The sequence below is a fragment of the Gopherus evgoodei genome, chromosome 15, assembly GCF_007399415.2.
Source record: "Gopherus evgoodei ecotype Sinaloan lineage chromosome 15, rGopEvg1_v1.p, whole genome shotgun sequence".
Lineage (NCBI taxonomy): Eukaryota > Metazoa > Chordata > Testudines > Testudinidae > Gopherus > Gopherus evgoodei.
This window is the reverse complement of record NC_044336.1, coordinates 14,641,047-14,655,302: the sequence shown is the minus strand read 5'-3', so window position 1 is coordinate 14,655,302 and position 14,256 is coordinate 14,641,047. Positions and strand designations below refer to the sequence as shown.

General features: G+C 46.9%; 1 protein-coding gene across 2 annotated transcripts in view; it reads left to right on the top strand.

Moving 5' to 3' along the window:
- The first annotated feature begins 1,887 nt into the window (after window positions 1-1,887).
- Window positions 1,888-14,256, top strand: part of LLGL2 (LLGL scribble cell polarity complex component 2) — a 55,019-nt gene continuing 42,650 nt past the window's right edge. For both annotated transcript variants that reach the window (XM_030534622.1, XM_030534621.1), the window contains exon 1: window positions 1,888-2,000. The gene's annotated coding sequence lies outside the window, so the exon portion shown is untranslated. The remainder of the gene's footprint in view (window positions 2,001-14,256) is intronic.

Here is a 14,256-nt window from a genome sequence, read left to right as displayed (position 1 = left end):
TTCACTCTTCGTGCGAACACATAAGTCCTCATACTACTGGAGCTGTCTGTCAAAAAACAAGAGGAAAAGGACGGAATCCTATAGAGGAATGGTGCATTCAGCCAGGACCGGCGCTAGGGGTTTTAGCGCCCTAGGCGCACAGCAATTATGCCGCCCTGCGCCCTGGTCCGGTGGCTCCGGTGGAGCTGCCGCAGTCGTGCCTGCGAAGGGTCCGTTGGTCCGTGGCTCCGGTGGAGCTGCTGCAGTGGTGTCTGCGGGAGGTCCACCGGAGCTGCGGGAGCAGCTGACCGTCCGCAGGCACGACTGCGGCAGCTCCACCGGAGCCGCCTGCCGCCCCTCCGGCAAAATGTCGCTCACCAATATCCTGGCACCCTAGGCGATTGCCTAGGCCACCTAAATGGAAGCATCGGCCCTGCATTCAGCTCCACCATTCTGTGGAAACTAAATTTCTGAATCCCTTTATTTCTTTTGCCTCCTTCAGGTCTCCTCTGTGGCCTAGCTACCTCCAAGTCTCTGACTCATCACAGGGATAATTATAAATCATTACTTAATCATCAGCCAATCAGCTTTGTCCACCTATGAACAATGCAAGAATCTTTTATGCAGGGATAGATTTGAACACATGTAGGGTGATCAGATATCCCAATTTTATAGGGATAGCCCCAATTTTGGGTCTTTTTCTCACATAGGCACCTATTACCCCCCACCCTCTGTCCAGATTTTTCACACTTGCTATCTGGTCAGCCTAAACATGTGCCTTATTGTGCAGTGGGGATGTTCAGCCGTGTGCCCCATAAATTGACTGTCCCCGTGGATGGGAAGGAACATTGTTAAAAATCCCTTTTGTCTGATGTGCTCCATCCAAAAGTAACACCGAGATCACTGTTACAAAGGTAAGTTGCAGTTTGCTGGCTGCATGTGATAGCCCCTTTTGCATACATCCCCTTCTCATAATCAGTTAATTTCCCTTGTGGTTAGTGCAGGTAAGATGAGGGTAAAAGATTTTCTTTTTAACATAGAAAGATGTGCCTGGGAAAGTAGTAAGGCTGGTGGGAGCGAAGGGGCTGGTGTATTACCGGAAATTACCTTTACCTCCTTTTTGGAGACTACCTAGATGCCAAGTTGACCACACTCTGCCTGGCACCTTTCCCTACCATAGCAGATGTGTGTAGCACCATGCAGTTAGGGCTGAGTTGTCCTGTGCCACCTAACCCCTGTGCTTTAGGGCCTGGCTCTGATCTCAAACCCGTGCGAATTAGGAGTTACACTAGGGCAGTTATACTGGTGTGAGACTGGAGGGGGCCCGTTAGGGTGAAAGATGTCCCAGTTTTATAGGGACAGTCCTGATATTTGGGGTTCTGCCTTATATAGGTGCCTATTACCCCCCCCCCCGTCCTGATTTTTCACACTAGCTATGTGGTCACCCTAGAGCTCAGGGACCAGGGTCCGGCCCTGGGTGCTGGGCTTTTCCCTGTCCGTGCTCATGCTGGACGGGGTGCAGTGCAGCCTAGTGGCTATTGCTTCCGTGAGCGCGGATGGAAACGGGGCGAGGCTGGCGGCGTGCTGCGGCCGGCAGGTAAGCCAAAGTGCAGCGGTGTGGGCGGGGCCACGTCTCATTAGTATTCATGAGCTTATTAGCATTCACCGAGTATCAGTATCAATTAGCTTGTTAATATTCATCGATGTATAAACAGGCAACTCCATTTGAACAGGGCGGCTGCCCTGAGGCCGTATGCATGAGCTGCCTCCTGATTGGCTCGGAGAGGGAGGTGGCCGTGTGAATTATTCATAAGCACATGGGATGGACGGGGCTCAAGGAGCGGCGTGGCCACGCCCACTTATTTGCATATCCGGTGAGCCCCGCCCCCTCCGGGAGGTATCCGGGAAGGAGAGGCGGCGGCGGCGCCAGCGGAGGAGCCCGTGGCCCACGAGCCGGTTGCAGGGGACACTACAGCCCGCGGCCTCTTCCGGGCCCGGCCGGTCCAGCCAGCGCCCCTCAGGTGAATGGGGGGCCGAGCCGGGGGGGAGGGGCACAAAGGACCGACACCCCCCTGGTCGGGGTGGGGGTCACGGTGCCGGGCCGCCACGGTCCTGCGGGGCCCTCACCTGCCCGCGGTCCCGCCCTGGGCCTATGAGCCAAGGGCTCCGGGCTCCGCCGTGGCGAATGGGGCTGGTCCCGCGGAGTGGGACCCCGGGCCGGGGGCGGGCTTGAGGCCGCCCCTGGGGTCAGCCAGGGGCGCGCTGAGCCTCGCGTGACTGTGGGGAGAAACCCCGGATCCCCTGCAGGGGGGCTGGGGAGCTCTCCCCTGGGCCTGCCGCTCCTCTTAGGGAGGCCGGGGGAGAGGTGATGGGAAGTTGCCCCAGCAGGTAGGCGCTGGCTGGTGCTTTGGGGCGGAAATCCGCTCTGGAGGGGGGACTGCAATTGGTTCTCGATCTAAACTGCGTGGATGTGTTTGATTTATAAATCTGTGCGCCTGGCACTTCTCTCTCTACCCGTTTTCACTACTTCGGAATACTTGACAGAAACGAATTGCCACAATAACCGACGCTCGCAAAAAGGGCTGGGCTCACTTGCATCATCTGCACAACAAAAGGTCTTGTAGCATGCCATAGAGGTGAACGAATGTGTCCTCTGACCAACCAACAACAGAAGCAGATTCCAGAGTCCTGGGACTTTACCCCATAGAAGACCCTACCTCTGCTCTCCCCTCCCCCATAGTGCACATCTGGGTTCATACAGCCAGGCTCAGTCACAGAGAATGGTATTAGGGAACGAAATGGCTTCAAAGGCAGGCAAGACCCAAATCAAATAGGCTCATTTATTGTCAAGACTAAAATAAATTATAAGTGTATCATGTCTGAGGGAAGGCATAGCTGCCAGATCAGGGGAGAACTTCAATCCACAAACAGATTTGTTTGAGTGAAAACCTGAATACTTTGATGTCTGAGTACATTCTGCCATCTATCTTAGCCATCAGTGGCCTTTTGGCGGGCATATATTCCAGCCAATGGTGTCATAGTCCAGCTAGCAATGTGTTAATGAAGTAGGCAAATAATTATTTTTGGTATCCCTTTCCCAAAGACAAGAGGGTGTCTATCACATTACATCCCTGCGTCCTTCCCATCTTGCTTCTCCTGTGTCACTCCCATGCTGGAGTGAGGAGCTTGTCTGCTGTAGGGTATGTCTACACTGCAATTAGACATCCATGGCTGGCCCAGGTCGTCTGTGACTCTCCCACCACACAGAGTGCAGAGCCTGGGCGCCAGCTCCAGCCCAAATGGCTACACTGCAATTAACAGCCCCTTAACCTAAGTCAGCTGGCATAGGCTAGTTGTGAGTTTCTGATTGCAGTGTAGGCATACCCTAGGTTGCTAGCTTCTTCCTGCAGCCTGGTGCTCTTGGAGGTGGAGTCCTGAAGGACAGAGTCTTCTGGCTGGCCCTGCCTTGCCACAGCCTGTGTTTCTTGCATAGTTTGAAAGCACTGGGAACTTCTGGCCATGTGGCTTGCTTCATGGTAGAAATGCTCTCAGAATTGCTACTGTAGGTGGTTGCCATATCCAACCTATGTCTGAAGCTCCCTTTCTATAATGCTTGAAGCTGGATTCATTTCAGAGTATTGTACATTAGCTTCCTCCAACTTCTGTTAAGATTCCAAGCTTTGTTTTTGCTCCCAACAGGCTTAATTTACTGCATTTGTTCTTCAGTAGCATGTAAGCAATGACTGCAAGCTTCCTCGCCCAGTGGAGTTTTCTCCCTTGCACCATGAGAAACCTCACGCTTTGCTGTAGCTTCCCTATTTAATTGTTGATTGATAGAGTAATTCAGGGTTTACATTTCCCTGAGGCATAAATATAAATATTGGTTTTGTATGTGGGAGTAGGTCGAGGTACAGTCTCCGCCCACCTTAGTTTTTCCTTCCGGGGCTACCTGGCAGGAGATAAGGGAGCATATAATATTGTGTCCTTAGGCACAGGTAATAATGTAATACATTAAATTGAACAAACTACTTGCCTCTGACATTCTGAAGTGTCCTGGCTGCTAGTAATTTGGCTTTGTAGGCTTCAACCTGTGTACCTAGGCTCTGAACTTAGATTACCTAGAAATGGTAAGTAACTACCTGTTCTTTATCCTTTGGCATGCTCAGTTAATGTATTTGTGTGTTAATCCCTGCTTTAATGACTAAAGTATGGAGTGCGTTCAATTAATTTTTTCCCCCAAACTTGCAGTAAGATTTGTGACAGCTTTTGGAATGCACTTCACATGGTATAGGGCAGGTGTCCTGCAACAACCATTAGGTAGCACAATGGGAATCTATATTCCTGAGTGCAGTTTCATACTGTGCCGCTGACTTCCTGTGTGAGATTGAACAAGGTCCTGTAACCACTCTGCTTCCCAGTTTCCCATCTGTAATTGGGTTAATAATACTTCACTTCTGTTTGATGTGGCTTAGGCCTGGTCCTGTATTAAAACTTAGGTTGTCGACACTGATACAGTGCTCAGTGGTGTGAAAAATCCACACTTGAGCGCCATAGCTGTGGCTGACCTAGCCCCTTGTGTAGACACAGCACTGCCACTTTAGCGCTAAATGTGAGTTAGTTATTCAGGGATGTAAAAACACATACTCCTGAGCGACAAAAGTTTAGTGCTGAAAAGCACCAATATATACAGTGCTTTATTGCCGGAACCACACTCCCGTGATAAACTACCACCGCTCCATCGGGGGTGGTTATTTTTATCCACGAGAGAGCTCTCCCCGCAGCAATAAAGCAGGACTACTCTGCCCCGTCCAGCGCTGTCGTTGGCCGCACTGTATATGGGCAGTGTAGACATATCCACGGCTAGGTAAGTGGAAGAAGCTCCCATCAACCTTGCTACTTTCCTACAAGGATGTGAAAAGGTCCCTTCTGTTTCGGTAATGCTGCATCTATATTATGAGGTTACAGCTGCCTAACTACAGTGCCATGGATATATGGCGGTACATCAGAGTGTAGACATGGCCATAATGTTTGTAGAAGCAGTTAGAGATTCTCTGACGCATATATATATTAGTGTTACTAGAGTAAAGCCTTCAAGTAATTTCTCAGATTAGATTTCTGAAGTAGATAACAGGTACACAAAGCTTTATGCTCATATGAAGGATAGGATATGTGGCAAGGGGAGAATGAGTGAAATACCAATAACTGAAACCTTGAATTGTGACCCAGCCGCTGACAACCTTACCCTCTGTGTAGCCAACTGAGAACGCATCAGCCAATAGGAATGCATGTGACTGACAGAGCCCAAGATGAAGCCTGAGTGACAGAGGCAGGGTGTTTGGTGAAATGCTCTGGGCTGTTGAACTTTTGCTTCTGGAAATCAGGATATGCAACATCTCACCTTTTACTTTCCAATGTAAGGCTGACCTCTTTGTAGATCAGCTTTTCCCTCTCCCTACAAAAGACTACAGGTGATGTCTCCCACTTTACTACATCTTACAGGGCATGATTCCTAGAACACAATCTTGCCAAAGAAAGAGCAAAGATGGTCCATGTGTACAGTGATTTTTTTTTCTCAATCTGTGCAGATTGCCCAGGATATTAGGTGATAGGCTTTCTAGGCATACATAGATAGTACTATGTACTTGATCTTCAGAATATTTACAAGATTCCTTCAGCCATTTGTATGCAATGTTATAGCTGTGTTGGTCCAAGTAAGATTAGAGAGGACAAGATGGGTGAGGCAGTACTTTTATTGTGACCAACTTCTCTTGGTGAAGAGAAGCTTCTAGCTTACAGAGCTCTTATTCGGATCCGAGAGGACCATTCAAGTGAAAATGGCTTGTTTAACAATCTTTCCAGACATAAGGGGAAAATCGGGAAGAGAAAAGAGTGGAAGGGCCCACTAAAATGGGTTACAGATTTTTGTAATAACCGTAAATCCAGTGTCTGGTCTGCTGTTTCGTACCAGCGCTGCGTGTGGCCACATTTGCACGCATTTGCAGCGCTGTTGTGAGTGATGCATTGTGGGCAGCTATCCCAGCGTTCAAGTGGCTGCAGACGTGCTTTTCAAAAGAGGGAGGTGGGGAGATTGTGACGGGACGTGGGGGAGACAGAGAGAATGGTTTTGGAGCTGACAACTGTTCTCAGCTCCCTGCCTTGCAATTTCTAAGGACTGGAAGATACACAGTGCCACCTTCAATCATTTAAAGTTTTGACCTTTTCCCCCACCTGTCTCGTATTCACTAAATGCAAATTAATCACTCCTAAATAGCCTTTAGACCACATAAGCAGCTGCTCAACACGGACTACCTCCTCCCCTCTCTCCTCAAGCAAGACAGCTGTGACATTCCAAAGCAATTCCCCTGCCTCCGCTCGCGTCGCTGGAGCAAAGAGCAGCTGTTTTGTTTTTAGCTAAGTAGCTACGGGGAGATCGAGGTTCAGCCATTCTCTGGTTTGTTGTGGACAGGAATTCTGGGATACCTCCTAATACCCGGAGGCCAATAACAGCGCTTTTGGTGGCCACACTTGATGAGCAGGGCTGCATCACCAGGCGCTGGAAGCGCTACAGACCCCAAAACAGACCAGGGTGTACAGCCAGTGCTGCAGCCAGGGAGTTTGCAGCACTGGCTGTGCTTTATAAGGTGTGGACACAGAGTGAGTTGCAGCGCTGTAACCCCATCACCAGCGCTGCAACTCTCCGGTGTAGCCAAGCCCTTGTATCTAGCCAAAATTACAAATGTAAGCTCCTGGGTTCATCTTTTGAAAGTGTTGTGTGGGTTTTCTTTGAGGATGAGGACTGTGAGGTCAGATATAGAGTGGATTGTGAAAAAGTGATTTGGTGTTTTTTGTCTTAATCGTTTTTCTGTGAGAGTTCATTTGAGAGCATGATGGTTTTGGTTTCATCCATGTTGTTGGGGCATTTAGTGAATTGGATGAGGTGCCACATGTGTGTGATTGCCATGTGTAGGACCTATGGATCATGAAAAATGTGATGGGGGGGTGTTGACCATCGTAGCACTGGAGATATGTCTAGAGGTTTTGCATCTGTTCTGGCAGAGTCTGGTGTTTGCTTTAGTTCATGTGTCTTAGTCTGTGGGGAGCTTGCTTCTGATGGTGAGCTTATAGAGATTTGGGTGGTCTTTGAAGGCCAGATGAGTGGGATCAGGAAAGATTTCTTTCAGGGTTTTGTCCCCATTGAGTATGGGATATAACGTTTGATACTCTGTATGGGTTGCACGGTAGGGGGGTGTGTGTGTGTATATAGAGAGAGAATTTAAGTCATCAGCAAGTAGTTAGAATTTCCTTCTACATCTTTCCTTTTGGTGCTGCTGTGGTATAAGGGGCCTTTTTGATGTCCTTCCTCATAGACCCCCACTATTTCTTGGCCTAAAAACGTTATTGCAATCAAGATACCGTACCTTCCTCCTTTCCTTGAGTCATCCATTTATTGGAGAGTGTACCAAGAGCTCTGCATCACATCCAGTCAATTTCTCTTCATAACATACTTTCAAAAGAAAGGCTTTTCTGTGCTACAGCATGTTGAAACCTCATGTATTCCAGTATTACCGGGACATAGAGTATACAAAGGAAGCTTAATACAAGTAGGTTTGGACAGTATTTCTGGACTCAGAAGGATTTGCAGTTTTAGTAGGTTTTAGCACTGTGCTGTGGTATGTATGAACTTGCAATGATTGACTTGAACATTTTTCCTTACCTTTCAGATTGCCTGAGGAACCCATCTTGGAAGCTTCAAAACCGCTGATGTGTATGTGTGCGTGGTGAGAGGGTAGAGGATAGAGCACTGCCTGCTGTTGCGTTTAATAACTGTTAGGTTATACTTTTGACTGTTTAACTTCTGCAGAATCATAGAAGTTAAAGGTAGACTTGGATGGGAGAACCTGTCGAATCCTTCAGTCCTTCTCTTTGCTATGCAGATTGTTCTTTACAAGACACTTCTTAGTGTGTGGTCCAGTTTTTAAAAAACTGACAAGTAATGGGTCTCCATCACTTGAGTTTTCTTGCATCTAATAGATTTCACTTCAGTAAGTTTTCCTGATATTCATCCTAAAATATCTCTCCTTTGACATAGGCCTGGTCTACACTGGGATGGGTGGGAATCGATCTAAGTTATGCAACTTCAGCTAAGTGAATAATGTAGCTGAAGTCGACGTACTTAGTCCTACTCCCACAGTGTCTTCACTGTGGTGAGTTGTCTGCTGCTGCTCCCCTATCAACTCCACCTGTTGCCTCTCACGGTGGTGGAGTACAGGAGTCGAAAAGAGAGCGGTTGGGGGTCGAAGACCGATAAGATCGACCTCTTGCTGGATCAATCGCTACCTGTCAATCCAGGAGGGTAGTGTAGACATCACTGACCATTACTGGATTAAATATCTTGTTTCTGGAAGGTGGTCTGGAAATCCCTGCCTTGTGTCAAAGACTTGTAGGCTAGAGTGCATCTCTGAGATCTCCAAGCTCTTTACATTCTGCAACTGTTCCTTTATTCAGACCTCTTTGCTGCTTTGTAATACTGCAGAAGAGTGGACAGTAGCTCACTGGCAACCAGTTGTTGCTGTATCAACTTGGATAAATTGTAGCATAGAGAGGATAAAAACAAATGGTTTTTTAAAAGTTTTTATTTAAATTGGATTTTTTATGTAAATTAAATAGGTTTATTTTAAAAAAGAAATCTATTTGAAACTATGACAATGTATGATAAGGCCTAAATTTATTCTAATCTATGATCTACTAGTTCTAAAATCTTGAAGGACATTGTTTCTTCGCATCACCATCAGTTCATTCACTAACTACAAGTACTGGCTTCCGTTGTTTAATAAATCAGTTTTAAATGCAAAACATGTTTTGCTAAACTCTTTTATGTATTCAGGCACATTAAAGTAGATTTATTTACTTAATTAACCAACTTTGAAATGCCTGTGGGTTTCTTCTGGCATTTTAATTGGATTTGAATTCTCATCCAAATAGAGCTTGACCCAAAGTGCAGGTGAAATAATGCATTATTCACCATTTTCTAAGCATAATAAGATGTAAAAATTAAGAATCTGAATAAATCTAAATTAAGCTATATGGTTGCTTAAATAAATGATATAACATACAATAGATCTGTCCTGGTTTGCAAAATAAAGCCCCATGTTTAAGGTAAAGGCTAATTTAGTTGCAATTCCATCATGTTTTAATGGTTTAGTCTCATTAAGTGATGAAAGCTATTCTTTAGGACACGAAGTACAAAAGAAAAACACAGTTAAAAAGTCAATGATTTAAATCAAGGTTCCTGCTTACTGATTGAGTTCAGTATTAAAAATCGGTTATTTTAAATTGTTTTGATTTAAAATCAATCCGCCCTGAAGTTTAGATGGTAGCAGTTGCCAGTGGATGGAACAATTGGAGCTTTAAGAAATACAGCAAGGGTTTGTATATCAAATTATATTGTATCCTTTTTCATGCTAAAAAGTGGGAAATGGTGTGCTTAAGTTCAGTAACCATTTCACACTTGACCACCCTCTAGCATATTTTATTATCTATGCCTGGAGACTTGATCTCCCGTAAACACAGTAACCTTAAACATGGGTAGCTGAGTGCAGCTCTCTTGCCCTCTAATGTTAAGAGATTATTTTAGAGATAAGGAGTAGCTCTCTACGGCATTTGCTGTGCTGACCTGGCGTTCATATGTCAGTAGTCCAAAGCTCTGTAAAGACAGAATGGGTGCTCACAACAGCATGTGAATTAAGTGGGTAAGCATTGTAGAGAAACTGACAGATAGAAAGGTGAAGTGACTTGCCCAAGGTCATATCAAGTCAATGGCAGAATTGGGAATAGAATTTACACCTCCTAATTTGCAGTCTGGTTCTCTTTTCTTCTGGGCATGCTCCCACTCTAGGAGAATATTACTTACAATGGTCTATCTTCTCTTTGAATTTCCCTCCCAATAAACTACCCCTAGAGTCTATCTCAGAAGTCATTCAACCAGATTTCAACTTTTTTTTTTTTTAAAGGGGGCCACATACACCATCTGAATCTCTGGAATTTTGAGATGCATAGAACTGTCATTAGATGCTGGAACTTCTAGAAGAAATCAGCACCTTTATTACAGTGGTGATCATGAAAACCTGGTCTCAGGCATATCTACCCGAACTCTTAGACTGTTGTTCCTGTTCATGCAGTCGCATCGATGGGGCATGTTTGCGTTAGCCTTTCTTCCTAAACATCCCAGCACTTCTACCACAATTGTGAACAATGGCAGAACTGCTAGTGTAGACTGGCTGTTGTCCTCTAGCCTTGCTGAGAGAGAGTCTACTGTAGCATTCCCACTATTGCTACCACTGCAGAGCTGTATTGGTCCTAGGAGCACTGGGAAACTTCTGGTGGTGTAGAGAATGTCTCTATAGATGAGACCTTGTTGGCAGTTGTTGTGATAAGAGATGTACCCTCACTGCTTCCTTACTGCTTCTTGACCCCACCCACCATACATCCCGCATTGGGGGACCTTGCAGACTGTATATGTTACGTGCTAACCAATTCCCACATACCAGCGTCCCCCTATACTCTGTATGTTGCCCCCAATGACCAACAACTGACGCTTTGAACTCTTTGTATCATTTTTATTTAAACATTCTCTAATAAACTTTTAAATCCTTGTGGTGTAAACAAAGCTTGGCTGGGGAGAAGGCTTGCTGCTGCTTATCTTTTTTTAACAGGGACAATGCCTTACTGTTAGATGCATAGATAGAAATCTCACATGGGAGGATCCCTTTAGGGAAGGGGGAGGAAGGGGGAGAGGGGAAAGAACAACAAGCAGGAGACCTGAAGCCTTTAAATCTCTAAATGGTCTTGGTATGCCCTGGCCTGGAGCGTGTTATTTGCCAACCTTTGAATTGTTGACAAGGGGAGAAGTTGGAAGGGTGACTTAACCTGAACAAAGGCTGTTTGGGAAGTGTACTCTCTCCCCTGTTCTACACCCCATCCTGTGTGCTCTGAGGGCTTGTCTACATCACAAAGTTGCAGCGCTGGTGAGGGGGTTACAGCGCTGCAACTTAGGAGGTGTACACACCTGCAGGGCACCACCAGCGCTGCAACTCCCTGTTTGCAGCACTGGCCGTACTCCCGTTTTGTCTCGGGTGTAGAGGATCCAGCGCTGGTGATCCAGTGCTGGTAATCAAGTGTAGACACTTACCAGCGCTTTTCTTGACCTCCGTGGAATAAGCAGGTATCCCAGCATACCTGAGGATACCTCTCTGGTAATCAAGCAGGTCTCCTTCCCCGCGGTTTGCTCTGGTGTTCTCCGAATCCCCCCCCAAGTGGGTCTCCTTCCCCGCGGTTTGCAGGGGGGGTTGGGGAACGCAAGAGCAAACCGCGGGGAAGCAGGTCTCCTTCCCCGCGGTTTGCTCTCGCGTTCCCTGAACCCCCGTGCAAGCAGGTCTCCTTCCCCGCGGTTTGCTCTCGCGTTCCCCGAACCCCCTCCCCGCAAGCAGGTCTCCTTCCCCGCGGTGTGCTCTCGCGTTCCCCGAACCCCCGTGCAAGCAGGTCTCCTTCCCTGCGGTTTGCAGGGGGGTTCGGGGAACGCGATAGCAAACCGCGGGGAAGGAGACCTGCTTGCGGGGAGGGGGTTCGGGGAACGTGAGAGCAAACCGCGGGGAAGGAGACCTGCTTGCAGGGGGGTTCGGGGAACGCGAGAGCAAACCGCGGGGAAGGAGATCTGCTTGCAGGGTGGTTTGGGGAACACTGGAGCAACCCGTGGAAGGAGACCTGCTTCCCCGCGGTTTGCTCTCGTGTTCCCCGAACCCCCCTTGAAGCCGCCCAACAGCGCTGCAGTGTGGCCACATCTAACACCACTTGCAGCGCTGGTTGCTGTAAGTGTGGCCACTCTGCAGCGCTGGCCCTATACAGCTGTACTAATACAACTGTAACAACCAGCGCTGCAAAATTGTAGATGTAGACATACCCTGAGTAAACACGCATGTAAATTGCATATGAGCATTCTGGCTTCTTCACTTAAGTATCAGCCTGTTTTGAACCATGTGGCATATGTGCCTACTGTGAATTTTTGGCATCTAAAAGTCTGTTTGATGCTAATAGCTGTTTGAGTGTCTGTATTGAGTGGAAACCGGATCCTCTCACAGCTCGGACTCTCCCTGCCATACTGTGTGAACAATGAAGAGTAATAGCCTTGTGGCTGAGTCTAATTGAACTCAGCGGAGGAGGGCATCTCATAATATTTGTCTGAGCATAGAGCCAGGGACGCTAAAGGAGCTAGCTTTAAGTAGCCCATTATGAGCCTGGCTGCAAGGTGGTTTGTCTGTCACATGTTATGTTTCAACTTGTTCACAGTCAGGATGGATTGGAATCTGGGGTATTATTGCCTGCAGATGGACTGACCTCAGATTCTCTTCAGCTGAGAGGCAGACTTTACCCAGAGAAGATGCAGTGCTGCTAGTGAGCACATAGCTTCTGGTAAGAGGCTGATCTTGCATTTTCTTGTAGGCTTTAATGCCCTGCAAAATAGAACAGCATCAACTCCACACAAAGCAGACATGGCTTCAGAGGCTCCACTCTGGCTACTAGTGGCCACAGCTACTACCACATGCTGTCTGCAGTGAAGGGTATTCGTGTCCATGTTCTGTAATTGCTGAGCACATTTGGCTGCAGTTTTATGTAAGACATCAGAGAAGGGCATTTGCGAGAGAAATTGGGCTGGCAAAAAGGAATTGTGCACCTGGGAGAAAAGATGATGCAGATTATGTGGAATTGTCATTCTTTTTGGCAAATCTCCTTTGACTGCAGCGTGCATCACTTTGCAAAGTGATGTACCTTGGTGCCAGTTGCTATTAGATTCCTTGATGCCAACTATTATTAAGTTCCTTAGTCGGTTTAACAGGTCAGTGTGGGCTGGATTGTGAATGCTACCTCTCTTGGCATAAGCATGTATAAGCAGCATGTGTTGCGATTAATCATTCCTAAATTTTGTTACAGGACCTGGGCAGCTGTATTTATCTGTCCTTTCAAAAGAGCCCCCCCTTTCCTTTCCCTTCTTGCCTTTGTTTACTGTGAGTATTTGTCTGTGCTGCCTTGTTGGCACATGGAAGTCTCCTTTCCCCATACTTGTAAAACCAGTTACTTTGAACTAGTTACTTGAAGTTTCTGTGTGGGTTTTCCTTGTTTCACTGGCCCAGGATATTGATTGCCAGAGACACGCCCTTTCCCCATTTTTACTTTCCCTGTCTGGCTAAGGCCAAAGTTACTGCATATGGGTGTGATACTCTTTCCTTGCATAGCACAACAGGTTGTCACTTCTACAGCAGCTTCTCACTTCTTAGTATATGCGCAATGTGCCTTAGAGGCACCAGGATTCATCACCCAGTTTGGTCCGATGTTTGGATAATTAGCTTCTCTGTCTTGGGTACTGAAAGGGAGTGCAAGGTGAACGCTGATCCATAAAAACAGCAAAGAGTCCTGTGGCACCTTATAGACTTAACAGATGTTTTGGAGCATGAGCTTTCGTGGGTGAATACCCACTTCGTCAGATGCATCTGACGAAGTGGGTATTCACCCACGAAAGCTCATGCTCCAAAACGTTTTGGTCTATAAGGTGCCACAGGACACTCTGCTGCTTTTACAGATCCAGACTAACACGGCTACCCCTCTGATACTTGACACCATGCAAGGCGCTGATCCATAGAGAGAGCCATGTATTGAGATGTTGGACTCTTCTCTGAGAATTGTATCATGCAAACCTGGTGAAAGGATTTGTTACATGGGCTCTAATCTTAGATTTATCTGGGGGTTTTCAGATCACCTTGCAGAGACCTTGTTTTTTAAACGAGTTCCTGTTTTTTGGCTATGCTCCTCTCCCCTTTTATTTTGATATTCCCTGCCATCAAGGTTTCTGTATCAGACAGCTAGGCACCATTTCTTCACACCTGCTAGTGCTCTGATGGCATGCAAATATACCAAGCAGCTCAGGTTTACTCTCCCTTCTCTGCTAGTGAGGAATGGATAGGGAAGAAAGCATGCAGCAATGACAATTGAAAAGCTGTATGCTTTGTAGTTGTAGCTGTGTTGGTCACAGGTTGTTAGAGAGACGAGATGTGTGAGGAAATATTTTATTGGATCAACTTCCTGTTGGGGTGACAGACGAGCTTTCGAGCCACAGAGCTCCTCTTCAGGTCTGGGAAAGGTGCTCCCAGTGTCGTAGCAAAATGCAAGGTGGAACAGATTGTTTTGCATAAGTAGTTAGCTCATATTGTAAGGGACCATTAAAGGAAA